The 13,826-nt window shown below is 38.1% G+C and overlaps 1 long non-coding RNA gene across 1 annotated transcript; it reads right to left on the reverse strand.

Annotated features, from left to right (window-relative positions):
* Positions 1-6,239: 6,239 nt before the first annotated feature.
* On the reverse strand, positions 6,240-9,210 carry LOC123330532. The gene is made up of 2 exons (XR_006546523.2): positions 7,986-9,210; positions 6,240-7,191 (listed from the first exon to the last, which is right to left on the reverse strand). It is a non-coding gene; the product is annotated as an uncharacterized LOC123330532 (long non-coding RNA).
* Between the last annotated feature and the right edge of the window lie 4,616 nt (positions 9,211-13,826).

Raw genomic sequence — 13,826 nt, forward strand, 5'->3', positions numbered from 1 at the left:
AGGGAAAAAACTGTGTAGCTATTAGAGAAGCACATGCCCATGGCTTCTCACTGCCGTGCCTGAAGACTTCTGGTCATTTTGTGTATCCCTAGTTAGACATCGACAACCTCACTACAATCCTCCTTCAGTCCACTCTTTCCCACCCCAGTAAATTCCTTAGGTTCTGCCTTCAAATTATAGCTATAATAGAATCACTACTTACTACCTCTATTGCTAGCTCATAGGTCCAAGCTACCATCATCTCTTGCCTAGAATGCTGCTAGAGTCTTTGAACATGACTTCCTTCTTTTGCCTTTGTCCCCTATCATATATTCTCAACACAGTTGCCACAATGGTCCTTTTAAAATATAAGACAATTCATGATACCCCCTTGATCAAAACCCTCCATCAGATGATCAGGCTCCATGACCTCTCCTATCTCACCTGCTATTATTCTTTCTTTCACTCTGCTGTTTTCTTCAACATACCAGGCATTTTCTCACCATAGGGTCTTTGCGCTGTTCCTGCTGCCTGGAATACACTTCCGCACACATATCAACAGGGGTAACTCCCTCCTCTCTTAAGTCTTTGATCAAATGTCACCTTTCAAGGAGGCTTTCCTCGACACACATATCAGTCAATGTCCCGCCAGGAAAACAGAAACCACTGTTTCCTACAGAGGAAATTTAATTCAGGGAATTGTTTACACAGGTGATGGAGTTGCTGAGGAGCCAAACAAGGAGGATTAAGAGGCAACTCAGATATCAGAATCAGCAGGAGTTGCTGTCACCCTTAGGGCTAAGCACCACAGGGAGTGAGTGGTGTGAATAGAATTCCAAAGCTGGAGTGATCCATGGGCTCTGAAGTCCTAGCAAAGGAGGCTGAGCCAGAGCTGGGATCAGGGAGGGAGAGATAATCCAATAGGAACTGGAATAGGATGATGGGAAAAGTGTCAGACATCACCCCACAAGGGGAGAGGGGAAGCTGACAAATACTCAACTTGTCTTCCAGTCTGCCAGTACCTCCCATTAATTGAACCCACCTGAAAGTTTGAAGTCAAGAGAACCTGGGAGAGGTTGTTCTTTATGAAATGGCAGAGCAGGGAACTTAAGGAAAGAATCTAAGAGAAACTGGCAAAAATTCAGCCTACCACCCTACCTAAAATTGCAAGATCCAAAATGCCACGTCTACCATACAGTCCCTCTTACCCTGCTCTGTGTTCTTATCTATCAGGATTACTAGTTGGAAGGACCAGAAACCTATTGTGACTTTTGAAAAGCAAAGTTGTTGAAGAGTGTGTGTGCTTAGTCCATCAGTCATGTTGGATTCTTTGCAACCTCGTGGACTGTAGCCTGCCAGACTCCTCTGTCCATGGGATTCTCCAGGCAAGAATACAGGAGTAAGTAGCCATTTTCTCCAAGGGATCTTCCCGGCCCAGTGATCAAACTCAGATCTCCTGCTTTGCAGGCAGATTCTTTACCGTCTGAGCCACGAGGGAAGCTGTGTTGAAAATGTATTGAGTAGCAAATAGAATTACAGGAGGTCTGGAGAACTGAGCTCAATTAAAAAGGGGGCAATAGCACAGGAAGCTAGGCAGAAAGCGGGACCAAAGCAAAACATGCCACAGAAACTAGCCCACCGAGGACCCTATTATGGCCATGTTAAAAACAGATGCACAGCAGTTTTGTGTATCAGTGGAGACTAGATCCCACTGCTGGAACCACGGCTATTGCTATTTGTGAAAACTGGGTGTCACTGCCGTTACTACTGCCTGCCACCTGTCTCCATAATGGTTTCTCCACTACCCTGGGCCCTTGGTATTAATGACTTCCTATCTGGAATCCAGGGCAAATGTGTCTGAATGTCTGAGTCTGAGTCACATACTTATATCCTAGCTGCAAAGGAGGGCTGGGAATGGGTGATATTCTCAGATTTCTTGATGGGAGGCAGTCTGCACAACTCATCAATATTCAGAAAGTGATAATCTCACAAACACACAAAGGAGACTTACATGCTGGGCCAGAAAATTACAAACATTTACAACATCTTTGCATGTATTCAAACAAACTGTAACTTTTCTATCTTGGACTCCCTTTACACTCTTTTATTCTTTCAGAAAAGTCTAATACACCTTCAGGATCCAACTTCAGTTTCTTTTTCTTCATTTTATGCCACCCCTCCCCTACCCTGCAAAGGGTATCCATCAAGCTTTCTTTATACCACCACTTGTACAAATGTCCGGATTCGTATTCAGACACTCAGTTGTGTCCAACTCTTTGTGACCCCCTGAACTACATACAGCCTGCCAGTCTCCTCTGTCCATGCAGTTCTCCAGGCAAGAATACTGAAGTGCGTTGCCATTTCCTCCTCCAGGGGATCTTCCCAAATCAGGGATCAAACCCATGTCTCCTGTGTTTCCTGCATTAGCAGGTAGATTCATTATCACTGAGCACAGAGGAAGCCCCTGCTGCTGCTGCTAAGTCACTTCAGTCGTGTCCGACTCTGTGTGACCCCATAGATGGCAGCCCACCAGGTTCCCCCGTCCCTGGGATTCTCCAGGCAAGAACACTGGAGTGGGTTGCCATTTCCTTCTCCAGAGGAAGCCCCTACTATGACACTATTAAAAATAAAAAAGTAAAACTTACATACCTACTATGTGCTGGATAATATGTTTTATAGTTTCATTTAAACATCCCTAGGATGTACTAATGTATTTGCTGTGTTGCACGTGAGAATATTGCAATTTACAGAGGACAAAGTAATTTGCAAAACATGGATACTGCTAGAAAGTGACAAAAACAAGATATGAAGCCCAGTATTTTAGTCACTAAGTTGTGTCTGACTCTTGCAACCCCGTGGAGTACAACCTGTCAGGCTCCTCTGTCCATGGGATTCTCCAGCATAGAGAATCTGAAGTGGGTTGCCATTTCCGTCTCCAGGGGATCTTCCTGACCCAGGGATCTAACCCTGGTCTCTGGCATTCCAGGCAGTCTCCTGCATTGCAGGCAGAGTCTTTACAATACCAGAATCTAAATTTTTAACTGTTTAGGAGATACGCTGCTTTTAAAAAGTGTGTGTGTGTGTGTGTGTGTGTGTGTGTGTGCACATAGAACCAAGAGTGGCAAAATGCTGGTAATTGTTGAAGCTGGCTTCAGTGGGAATTTATTATACTTTTCTCATATTAAAAAAATGTAAAACCTGCAAACATACATGTCCTACTCAATATTTTTTTCTGGAGTATTCTATTTTTTTTTTTACTTCCTCATTTGGCTGTGTCGGCCCGCTTCTTAGTTCATCGTGTAGGACCTTCCATTGCATCGCACAGACTCTCTAGTTGCGGCATGTGTGTTCAGCAGTTGCAACAAGTGAGCTTTGTTGCCCCAGAAGGTGGATGTTCCCTGACCTAGTTCCCTGATCAGGGATCAAACCCTTTTCCCCTGCATTGCAAGGTGGATTCCTAACCACTGGACCACCAGGGAAGACATTTTTCTGGAGTATTTTAAAACAAATCTTAGATATTGCATCGTACCTTTTGTAGTTGTTGTTGTTCAGTGGCTAAGTTGTGTCCAACTCTTTATGGTCCCATGAACTGCAGCACACCAGGCTTCCCTGTCCTTCACTATCTCCCAGAGTTTGCTCAAGCTCATGTGCATTGAATTGGTGATGCTATCCAACCATTTCATCCTCTGTCGTCCCCTTCTCCTGCCTTCAATGTTTCCCAGCATTACTCAGCATCAGGGGCTTTTCCAAGGAGTTGGCTCTTTGCATTGGGTGGCCAAAGTATTGGAGCTTCAGCTTCAGCCCTTCCAAAGCATATTCAGGGTTGATTACCTTTAAGATTGACTGGTTTAATCTTGCAGTCCAAGGTAATGTCAAGAGTCTTCTCTAGCATCACAGTTTGATTTTACTTATTAATCAATAGAAGTTTATGGAGTTCACACTAGAATCCCACCATTAAAATAATTCAATTATGGTCAGTTCCTACTTAGTAGTTCTGCTAGTTTTAACTTCCTATGAGAGAAGAATCATAGTGGTCCATATTGGGTCAGATCTCTACCCCTGCCAGTCAGCTAGATTGGGTCATCCTACTACATGGACTAGATATGGCTGACTATGACCATCCCTTCAGACTATGACCATCCCTTCAGAAGAGACAAATCCTAAGGAAAGTGTGTGAGCAGGTAGATATTTCAACTTTTACCTATGAAATAGAAACTGTATTTTTCTCCTGAACCAATAAAAGAAAATAAAATCTTAAAAATGTTATTTGACAATGAACACAACTGGGTTTATTAATCATAAATAAGACTGACTCTAGCAATTTGTGAATCAGATAACATTTATCTCTGGTACCTTTAATTTCCTTGTGTTAGTTAAAATAATGCTGACTCCTTTAACAAATAAACCGTAAATTCTCAGTGGCTCATCAAAATAAAAATTTATTTATCACATAACAGTAAAATCAACTGCTCTCCATCAGATTAGGGACCCAGGCTCCACCCTTCTCAAGGTTCCTGAAGAACTTTGTCTTCAATAAGTGGATGAGAAAAGATACCATGCAGTTGAATGCAGCTACTCAGTGACGCAAACTGATTTCTTGTGGAGCTGAGTTAAGACATTCATCCCTCTGAGCTATTTCACAGTTGCACAATCACGAGTAGATAAATGGTTGTGTTTTAATCTACTAAATTTGGGATTGTTACACAGCAATAGATAACTACATAATGCAATGACTTCCCCCCACATCCCCCTTAACTAGCCAGCTTCCCAAATGCTGCTAGAGGTAAAGAATCTGCCTGCCAATGCAGGAGACATAAGAGACACAGGTTTGATCCCTGGGTTGGGAAGATCCCCTGAAGGAGGACACAGCAACCCACTTCAGTATTCTTACCTGGAGAATCCCATGGACAGAGGAACCTGGTGGGCTACAAGTCTATAGGGTTGCAAAGAGTTGAATATGATTGAAGTGACTTAGAACTCACTCATCTAGACAGCTACCTTCAAAGTCCAGTTTAGGAAACTACATCTATAATCTGATATTTACCAGAATGAGTCATATTAATACTGTTAATACTTAAGCAGAAATAAGAGGCATGAACCATGAATATCCCAGGCAAACGAAAACATATAGTTACCATATAGCCCTTTTTTTCAGTCTTTTTTTCCTATTCCAATGGGTTTAGAAATAGTTGAATTTTCCAGTCCTTTGAGGAACTAAATATCTGGACTTTCTTCATTCCCTTTCATCTCTGTTTGGAAACTGTGATATTCTTTTTTTCCGAGTTCATCAGTTTCCTTGCGATAGCTTGCTGAAAGCACTTATGCTTACTTTTTCCAGTCACTTCCACTAGTACTACAGATTCAAGGTTATGCAGTCTTTCTCATGTAATAGGGAAGAACGTTTTGTATCCTATTACAAGTTAATCACTAAAGGGATGTTGCCTATAAACTTGAATTATACCTAATAACCTATGTCTGGGAACTCTGCTTCCCACGTAATGAGCATTAAGCTAAAATATGTTTGTTTAGGATTTCCCAGGTAGTGCTAATAGTAAAGAATCTGCCTGCTAATGCAGGAGACATAGGAGATCACTGGGTCAAGAAGATCCCCTGGAGAAAGACAAGGCAACCCACTCCAGTATTCTTGCCTGGAGAATCCCATGGACATAAAAGCCCGGCGGGCTACAGTCCACAGGGTCACAAAGAGTCGGACAGGACTGAAGCGACGTAGCACACACCCACCCACCTTTGTTTAATTCCCAGGAAACATCCTGCCCAGCCCTACCTGAGAATGACTACAGGGAGGAAGAAGTCACCACATCCCCTCCAGAGGCTGACCAGGCCCAGAACTAGAAAATGTTTGACTTTGCTTCTTACCTTTTTAGTATAAAATCAGGCTGAGGACTTCCCTGGTGGTCCAGGGCCTAGGACTCGGCACTTCCAATGTAGGGGGCCCAGGTTCAATCCCAGGTCAGGCAGCTAGATCCCACAAGCTGCAACTCAGAGTTCGCATGCTGCAACTGAAGATCCCACGTGCTGCAGCAAAATTTGAAGAGCCTGTGTGCCTCAACTAAGACCTAGCTCAGCCAAACAAATAAATATTAAACAAACAGTAAGAAGCCTGACTAAGCCTGAATTCTAACTCAGACAAGATGTTTCTTTGGGGCACAAGTCCACCATCTTCTCCATTTGCTCTCTTTTGGAAAAGTCACTCTTCCAACAGTTGTCTCAATTTACTGGCCTATCGTGCATGTGGGGAGTTGTAGGAACTTGGATTGAGTAACATTTTAAGCTATCATTGGAATGGTAGGTTTCCCCTGAGTTTTCTACTCCCTGGCCTCAGCACTGCTCTTTATCCTTCCCCTAGCTCCTAAAAAAGAAAAAATAAGCTATCACTGGAGACACACAATATGCTTGTTTGTCTCCAAACACATTAGGTGTTTGTTTTGCTTCTAGGCATCATGGTTGTCTATCTTTCCAGCTTCCAATATCAGTTTCCTCACTGCTTGGTGCCCAACCACTAAACCAGCGTCACAAGTGTGGACTTGCCATTTTCAGCTGCACTCCACTTCCAGTATGGAATGCACAATGGCTTAAAAAATAATACAAGTTTATTTCTCAGTCAAAAGTCCAATGAAAGTGTTCTTGATTGGTGGGGAGTTTTACTGTACGTAAAGCAGTACTGTAAGTAGCGTTTCTGGAATTCTTGTGGGTCTGCCCTCTTTATCATAAGTTTTCAAAGTCAGCATGCTCTGAGTCAGGCTGGCAGAGGGAGAAAGGGCATGAAAGAGTACACATGGGAGACTTTTATGGGCCAGGTCTGGTGGTAAAGCACAACCTATTAAGTAAATACACCCTACAGCTGAAACACAGTCAAATAATTACAGCTAACTGCAAGGAAGGCAGGAATGTGTGGCCTATCTATGTGCCCTAGAGGAAACAAACAAACAAAAAAGGTGTTTTGTTTGCTTTTACTTGTTTATTTTTGGCTGTTTATTATTTGTGGCACATGGGTTCAGTTGCCTTTCAGGATGTGGGATCTTTAGTTCCCCGACCAAGGATCAAACCCACGACTTCTTCATTGGAAGGTGGATTCTTAATCACTGGACCACGAGGGGAGTTCCCAGAAATAAGTTGTTTTGAAAAGCCAGCCAGTCTCTGCTATCCCGGGTCTCAGAGTGACAAGATATTCATAATTTTCAGTTTTTCACCCTTTAGGAATAAAGGCAGATTTGTGGATTAGCTAAAACACATTGTGCATTGCAGTTTGGTAGGTATTTTCTCTTTGTATTTGAATATGTATGTGGCTGATATTCTTGGAAAAATCCTCTAACCAAATAAAATGCGTTATATAGATTTCATTCTTGCAAGGCCAAGAAACTGATCAATTTTGTTATCCAGTCTCCTCTGCTCAGCTCTTCCTTTGGAACAACTGAAAGACGAATCTAGTGTTCTATCTTTCAAATCTTCTTTGAAGTTAAAGGTAATATTTCAATACACTTTCTTATTGGTCTGCTGGCTAACTGCAGAATTAGACATAATAAGTAACTAGTCAGTATGAAAACAGATATCATCTGGTCCACTTCCTTTAATTTTCAAATGATTATTTTATGTTTATTCTACTGCTATGGGTACTAGCAGTTAGTAAGCATGAAAAGAATATTCTCAAGAAATGCAAAAAATATATCAGTGCTGAGCAATTGAGTTGACTAAACAAAATAAAAAGACCTATAAACATTTTTGTATTAAATTTGGTTTTGAAAAATTGTTTTCAACATATGTCACCAGTATTTGTAGAATTTTTTAAAATAGAGATGATAAAAACTGTCAACAGTTTTTCCAAACACTGTTAGGAAAACTCTTAAAATCTAATCATAAGGGAATTTACCAATTTTGTTTGTTGAGTCTTTTTTAATTTTTTTCTCATTGCTCTAGAGTTTCGCCAGGACTGTATGTCCATGCAGGCACTAAAGAATTAGGCAAGAAGTGTCAATAGATGATATTACCAGAAGGAATATTAATTTCTGGAAGACAGCAAAGATTCCAAAGCTTGCCTTGAAATCATCAGCTTGTCACGTGGCCCAATTGCAACAATTGAGGAAAGCAGGATGGAGCTATCCCATGCCACTAAAAGGCTTAGCATACTAATGGCCCTTTGACACTACCAGCCATTCAGAAATCAGACTTTGTCATGCTCAAGAATAGACCACTCACCCCCAACAGGAAGCACTGGGGAGGCAGACGTGACAGTAATTCCCTGTCAGATAAAACTGAGGTATTGTTTTGGATTCCATCATATGTGAAAGGAATTACCCAGTCATAAATTTAAAATATTCTTTCTTTACCTGTTAGTCACTCCGTATTAGAGTTAAGGATCTATGACAGATTAACAATTTTGAGAATCTAGGTGTTTTTGAACAGGTTATGGAAATCAGGATATGACCACCTGCTATATTTTGATAATCTAAGTATTGCTAAAGATTACACATCCAGCCATCAAAGAGAACAATTAAGCAAGACTCAAATATTTTCTATCTTTTCTTAGCTAGCAGAAGACAGAAGGCGGTGTGAGAAAATAAGCCAAGTAGGGAATGCTCTGCTTTAGAGTTGTTTTTTTTCTGTATTTACATAGCTTTAAATGATATAGCTTTAAATGACCTTGCATTAACATGCAACAAAACACTAGAAACGATTCAGTGGAAAGCCAGCGTAAAACCCCAGTAATGGTCCATGGAAACTTGGGGATGGGGAACTCACACATTAACACATCAAAACTAATTTGAAGAGGATTTAATTGATCCGTGGGCTGTCAAAGGAAGACTTCAGCTGCGAAACTACAAGTGGTTGTCTGCTCATTACCTTTTTTCTTTGGAAAAAAAAAAAGAGAGATATAATCTTAGTGCTTTATCTGTTTATATTTATTTATTATTTACCACATTAACTATGTGTTTAGTACCTTATTTTGCCCAATTATCTTTTGTTTAAATCGGGGAAATATTTATTTCAGAGAGATTATCTCTTGTTCTATCAAAGAGGTAAAAACAGGTTCAAATCAGGGAGACTGCATCAAAGAGAGTTGTAATCCCTATTGTTTCTGTGTATTCTTCCCATCAGTTTAGAGAATGTGATAAATATCTCTTTGAATCAAGCATCGGCTTTTACTTTTCCTGGCTCCAATAATTTAAATGTAATACAAAAATAAGATATTCAGATACAGTAATTTACTACACTGTGTTACTTTGTAATGTAAAAAAACTACTTGTTCTTTTAAAAATGCCACTTTGGTTAGAAGTAGGTTAGTTTTTTTCCTATAATTTTTTATTTTATAACACTAAATGTTTTGAGGGGAAAAGGAAAATAAAATAAGATCATTCTTTGTGATCTAACACATTTCACTGAACCCAAGAAATGAATAATTGCAAAAGAAAAAGAAGCCTTCTAAGGTTTCATTTAACACTGAAAACCTTCCCAGACTTTGTCAGCAACATTCTCTTGCAAAAAAAGATATTATTTTAGAGTTTTGAACGGTAACTGGTTTACAACAGAATTTATTTTTCTGGATCTCTCAGTTACCCAGATTAATTGTTAAATTGTAATTTGGTTGTCCTGACCTTCTTGCCAAGTTTCCACATGGTTTTAATTTCATTTCATCAGTTGGTATCTTTATTACTCCATGCTTCTCTCTTACACTGGATAATTATATTTTTCTTTGTAAAAAGCAGAGTGATAAATAAATTTGGAACTATTAAGTGCTTACTAAAAGTTTTTCTTAAGTTCAAGGATTGTCAGAACAGTTTTCTTAAAAGAGAAAAATATCATGCTTTAATGGATAACATTATTATCCAGAGGATAAATATGTATTATAAATTTTGTTTTGTTGTCCTGAAAGAGGAGGCAAAAAAAGAAACACTTTAATTTAAAATTAAATTTGACATCGTGAGTGATTTATGAATAGCTGGGGCTTATTCATTTTCTAATAATCCTTTGTAAATATTTTAAATTTTACGAAGCATTTGCAGTAAAGGTATAATATTGTCAGAATATCAGAAAGATTATTACATATATGAAGTCTTTTGAAATAAAAACTTTATTTCAGCCTTACCTGATTTTTTGATGTGCTAAAATGAGTACTCAGTAAATATGTCTTACTTTATTACTAGTTCATATTTTAGTTTTTTAAATACTGTTTTCGTTTTTAGGACTTGAATGTTAAAGACAACTGGTAAAATGAACACAATTTTTGAAGTAACGGTAGAAGCTAATGTATTCTATGCCATTCTCATCACGTGTTTTCTTTCCTGTTCTGTGATTTCCATCAAGCGCTGAGACAACCTGGGCAAAGTGGAAGCCTTATTTCACAAGGGCAGCTGGTCGGTCAGTGATACTGATTTTAGCAACTGCACACTTTCTAGACTGACTTTCTTCTCTACTGGGGTGAGTTACCCCACCCCCTCAGCCCACCAGGCACTAAAACTGCAAGAAAAACCTGACCAGTTTTTTCATGGAGCATCATTTTTACTCTAGGATAAATACATTTAAACCTCATTTTGCATTAAAGTTATATTATGGATGCAATGCAAAATTCTCATGATTTTTTGATTCAAACATAAGACTTTAATAAAGAAGTTTCAAGATTATGAAGGCTTTCCAGATTTTTATCTCCACAGTTAGGGTGTCCAAGTGGAAAAGTGTGAAAAACACTGAATTAACACCCTAAAATGTGCAACCTTTTTGTCTTTTTCCAACTTTATGGTAGTGTGTGTATGTATATACATATATATTGTTATATACGATGAGTTTTCCTCAACCAAATTCTTCAAGCTCTGAAAACCTCAGGACTCTAAAGTCAGGGCTTTTTGAACTAGAGAAGACCTGGAATAGCAGAATAAAATCTACTGAAATCCAAATTGAGTGATGAATGTATAGGGCAGTAATTATGGGGGTTTTTTTCTTGTTTTTTTCCTTTTATAAAAATGAAGATATTTTTCTACTTCTAAATATATCTGTTTGTTTGGAAAAAATATAGAAAAAGAAAAAGATGTAACCAAAATTTACCTTAGGTCTTATCACCTTGAGACTAATTGTTCATTTAACAAAATATTTATTCAATGCTCACTGTATGGCAGAGACAACTTTCTACCCTCTCTCTCTCACACACACACACAATATTTCACATAAATAAGGACACATCATATACGCTATTCTATTATTTGCTTCTTTATAATAAAAAAATACATTGTAGATGACAAATGTCTATATCACCATTGTTGATAGTCATCTAGCACTTCTCTATGCAGGGCTAGACTGTTACTTGATCACTGTTGGTATGGCCTTTCTCAGTTTCTTATACCTGGACCAATCTCTTGAGGCTGAAACTTTCTCAAGTTTACTTCAAAAATGAATGTTTCTGTCATTTAGTGATTTTTTCAACTGAAGAATGCAGAAGGCAGTCCTTGTACACATTTATGAATATATAATATCCATATATGTATGTCTGTTTGAAATATGCTTGTATGCTCTATCTATATATGGGTTTATTTTTGCCTTATTTATTTTTAAGTCTCTGCATTTAAAATTATTTCCTCCACAGGTTATGCTAAGAAAACAGACATATCTTTACCAGTTCCATTAAATAATAGATTATTTGCAAATTGAGCCTACATAAGTTCCCTGCTGGTAACAGAGTCATTTCCTTTGGAAGATGTCTTTTAGAATTGTAACCACTGTCCTGAGAATGAATACACCTAACTGGATCTTAATTTTCGGTATATTTGCACAACTTCAGCAAGTCTTTCTTGGTTATTCTTGTCCTTTTCTTTGTGCTGCATCTTCTCTTGGAGTTAGTCACCCAAACTGAATTTCCTCTGGGGAAACTGTAAGCACATGTTCTGCATAATCTCTTGAGGTTAAAAGCTTTGAGGATCTTTGTACATAATGGAAGAGGAGAGTCCTTTGACTACAATTGTCTTAATCCTTAAGATGTTTTGTGTGTCCTGAATGGGGAAGCCATCATTTCTTCTAAGGCTTCCTGAGGCAGGATCTGCAAGATTTTGCTTCTTGGTGATTTTACTGAGTAACTCGTTGAATAGACAAAGTTAATTATTACTAAATAAGCATGTGTTAAATAAATTCTCTGTAACCATATTTTAAGATTATTTGGTGCCCTCAGGTTATATCTAATGATATGTGATAACATGTCATAATGAAAAAGACATTTGTCTTATTGAACTAAATGATTTCTTCCGTTGGTGAGGTGAGTTGGACACATTACTTCTAACTGGATTTGGCATATTAAAAATTGTTTTATTGTAGAGGGAATTTTCATGATATTTTACATATAGATAGCCTTTTGCTTAATAATTATTTTGTTATCAGTATTAACAACCATCTATCTTAAATAACAGGAAATTGTTACTTAAAAATCATAAATTAATTTTATGTTATATATACCTAGATTTAATATAGAATCAAAGGTTTAATATAGAATCAGTTTCTCCTTTGTTTCTTTGTTTCCAAAAGAAAATAGACTCACATCTCTCCTCCAGTTACTTAACCTGCAGAACTTTGTCAAACATAGTTGGTATATTATGGCAGAAACCAACACAATATTGTAATTATCTTTCAATGAAAAATAAATGAATTAAAAACAAAAACAACAAATGGAAACCCGATGGAGATATAGGATTTCTCTTTCTAGAATACTTTTTAAAAAAGAGAACTTTAGGGACTTTCCTGGTGGTCCAGTGACTAAGACTCCATGCTCCCAATTCAGGGGGCCCTATTTCAATCTCTGTTCAGAGAACTAGATCCCACACAACTAAGACTGGCTTAGCCAAATAAATAATAAATAAAATAAAAAATAAGTATTTTTTTAAGAGAGATCTTTATATTTCCCTAGAGTAGCAGTTTGCTGTTAGGTGAGAAAATGAACAAGGTGACTTCCTGGATTCCCTTTAGTCTCATAACGAGGTGATCCTAGCAAGCCATACCAGCTTCACTTATTTCTCTCAGTTTTTTCTCCAGAGATAAACGAACCCTGGCATATTTGGGTGTATAATCACAAATCTTGTAAGTTTGACTTCCAGAATCCATTTTTTGTTGCCTTGCTTTTTGCTCCTGAGGTATAGCCAAATAAGGTTTTAAATACTTTAGAAAGTAATTCACAAGTCTTCTATGGCTAGTCATTCATTCCTTCATTGTGAATCAATCCACATTTCATATGATTAAACTGGAAAATAGACGTAAATGATTATTAAAGTAATACATGTTCATTATAAAATATTTAAAAATCCAAGACAAGTTTAAATAAAAATGTCTATAATGTTACTATCCAGAGATAACTATGACAGGCATTTGATGCATTTTTTTCTATTTTGCATATGTACATAATGTTTATACATATATACATTTGAATCTTCTGTTTGTCCATATTTAAATAAATTTGTCTAGAACAAATTCTTAGATGCTGGATTATTAGATAAGAGTATGAATCTTTTTAATGGCTTTAATTCATACTGCTATATCGTTTTGAACAGAGTTGTACACACTTTCACTTTTCACTTTCATGCATTGAAAAGGAAATGGCAACCCACTCCAGTGTTCTTGCCTGGAGAATCCCAGGGACGGGGAAGCCTGGTGGGCTGCCGTCTATGGGGTCATACAGAGTCGGACATGACTGAAGTGACTTAGCAGCAGCAGCAGCAGCAGTACCAATTTACAGCCTCACCAGCTGTGGATGTGTATATATCCTGTCTCTTTTCCCTGCAATGAATGTTCATTCTATTTAAAGCTTTGCTAGTTTGATAGGTGTAGTAGGACTGAATGGTAGCCTCCCCAAAAGATAAATC

This window comes from Bubalus bubalis, chromosome 19, assembly GCF_019923935.1.
Source record: "Bubalus bubalis isolate 160015118507 breed Murrah chromosome 19, NDDB_SH_1, whole genome shotgun sequence".
Lineage (NCBI taxonomy): Eukaryota > Metazoa > Chordata > Mammalia > Artiodactyla > Bovidae > Bubalus > Bubalus bubalis.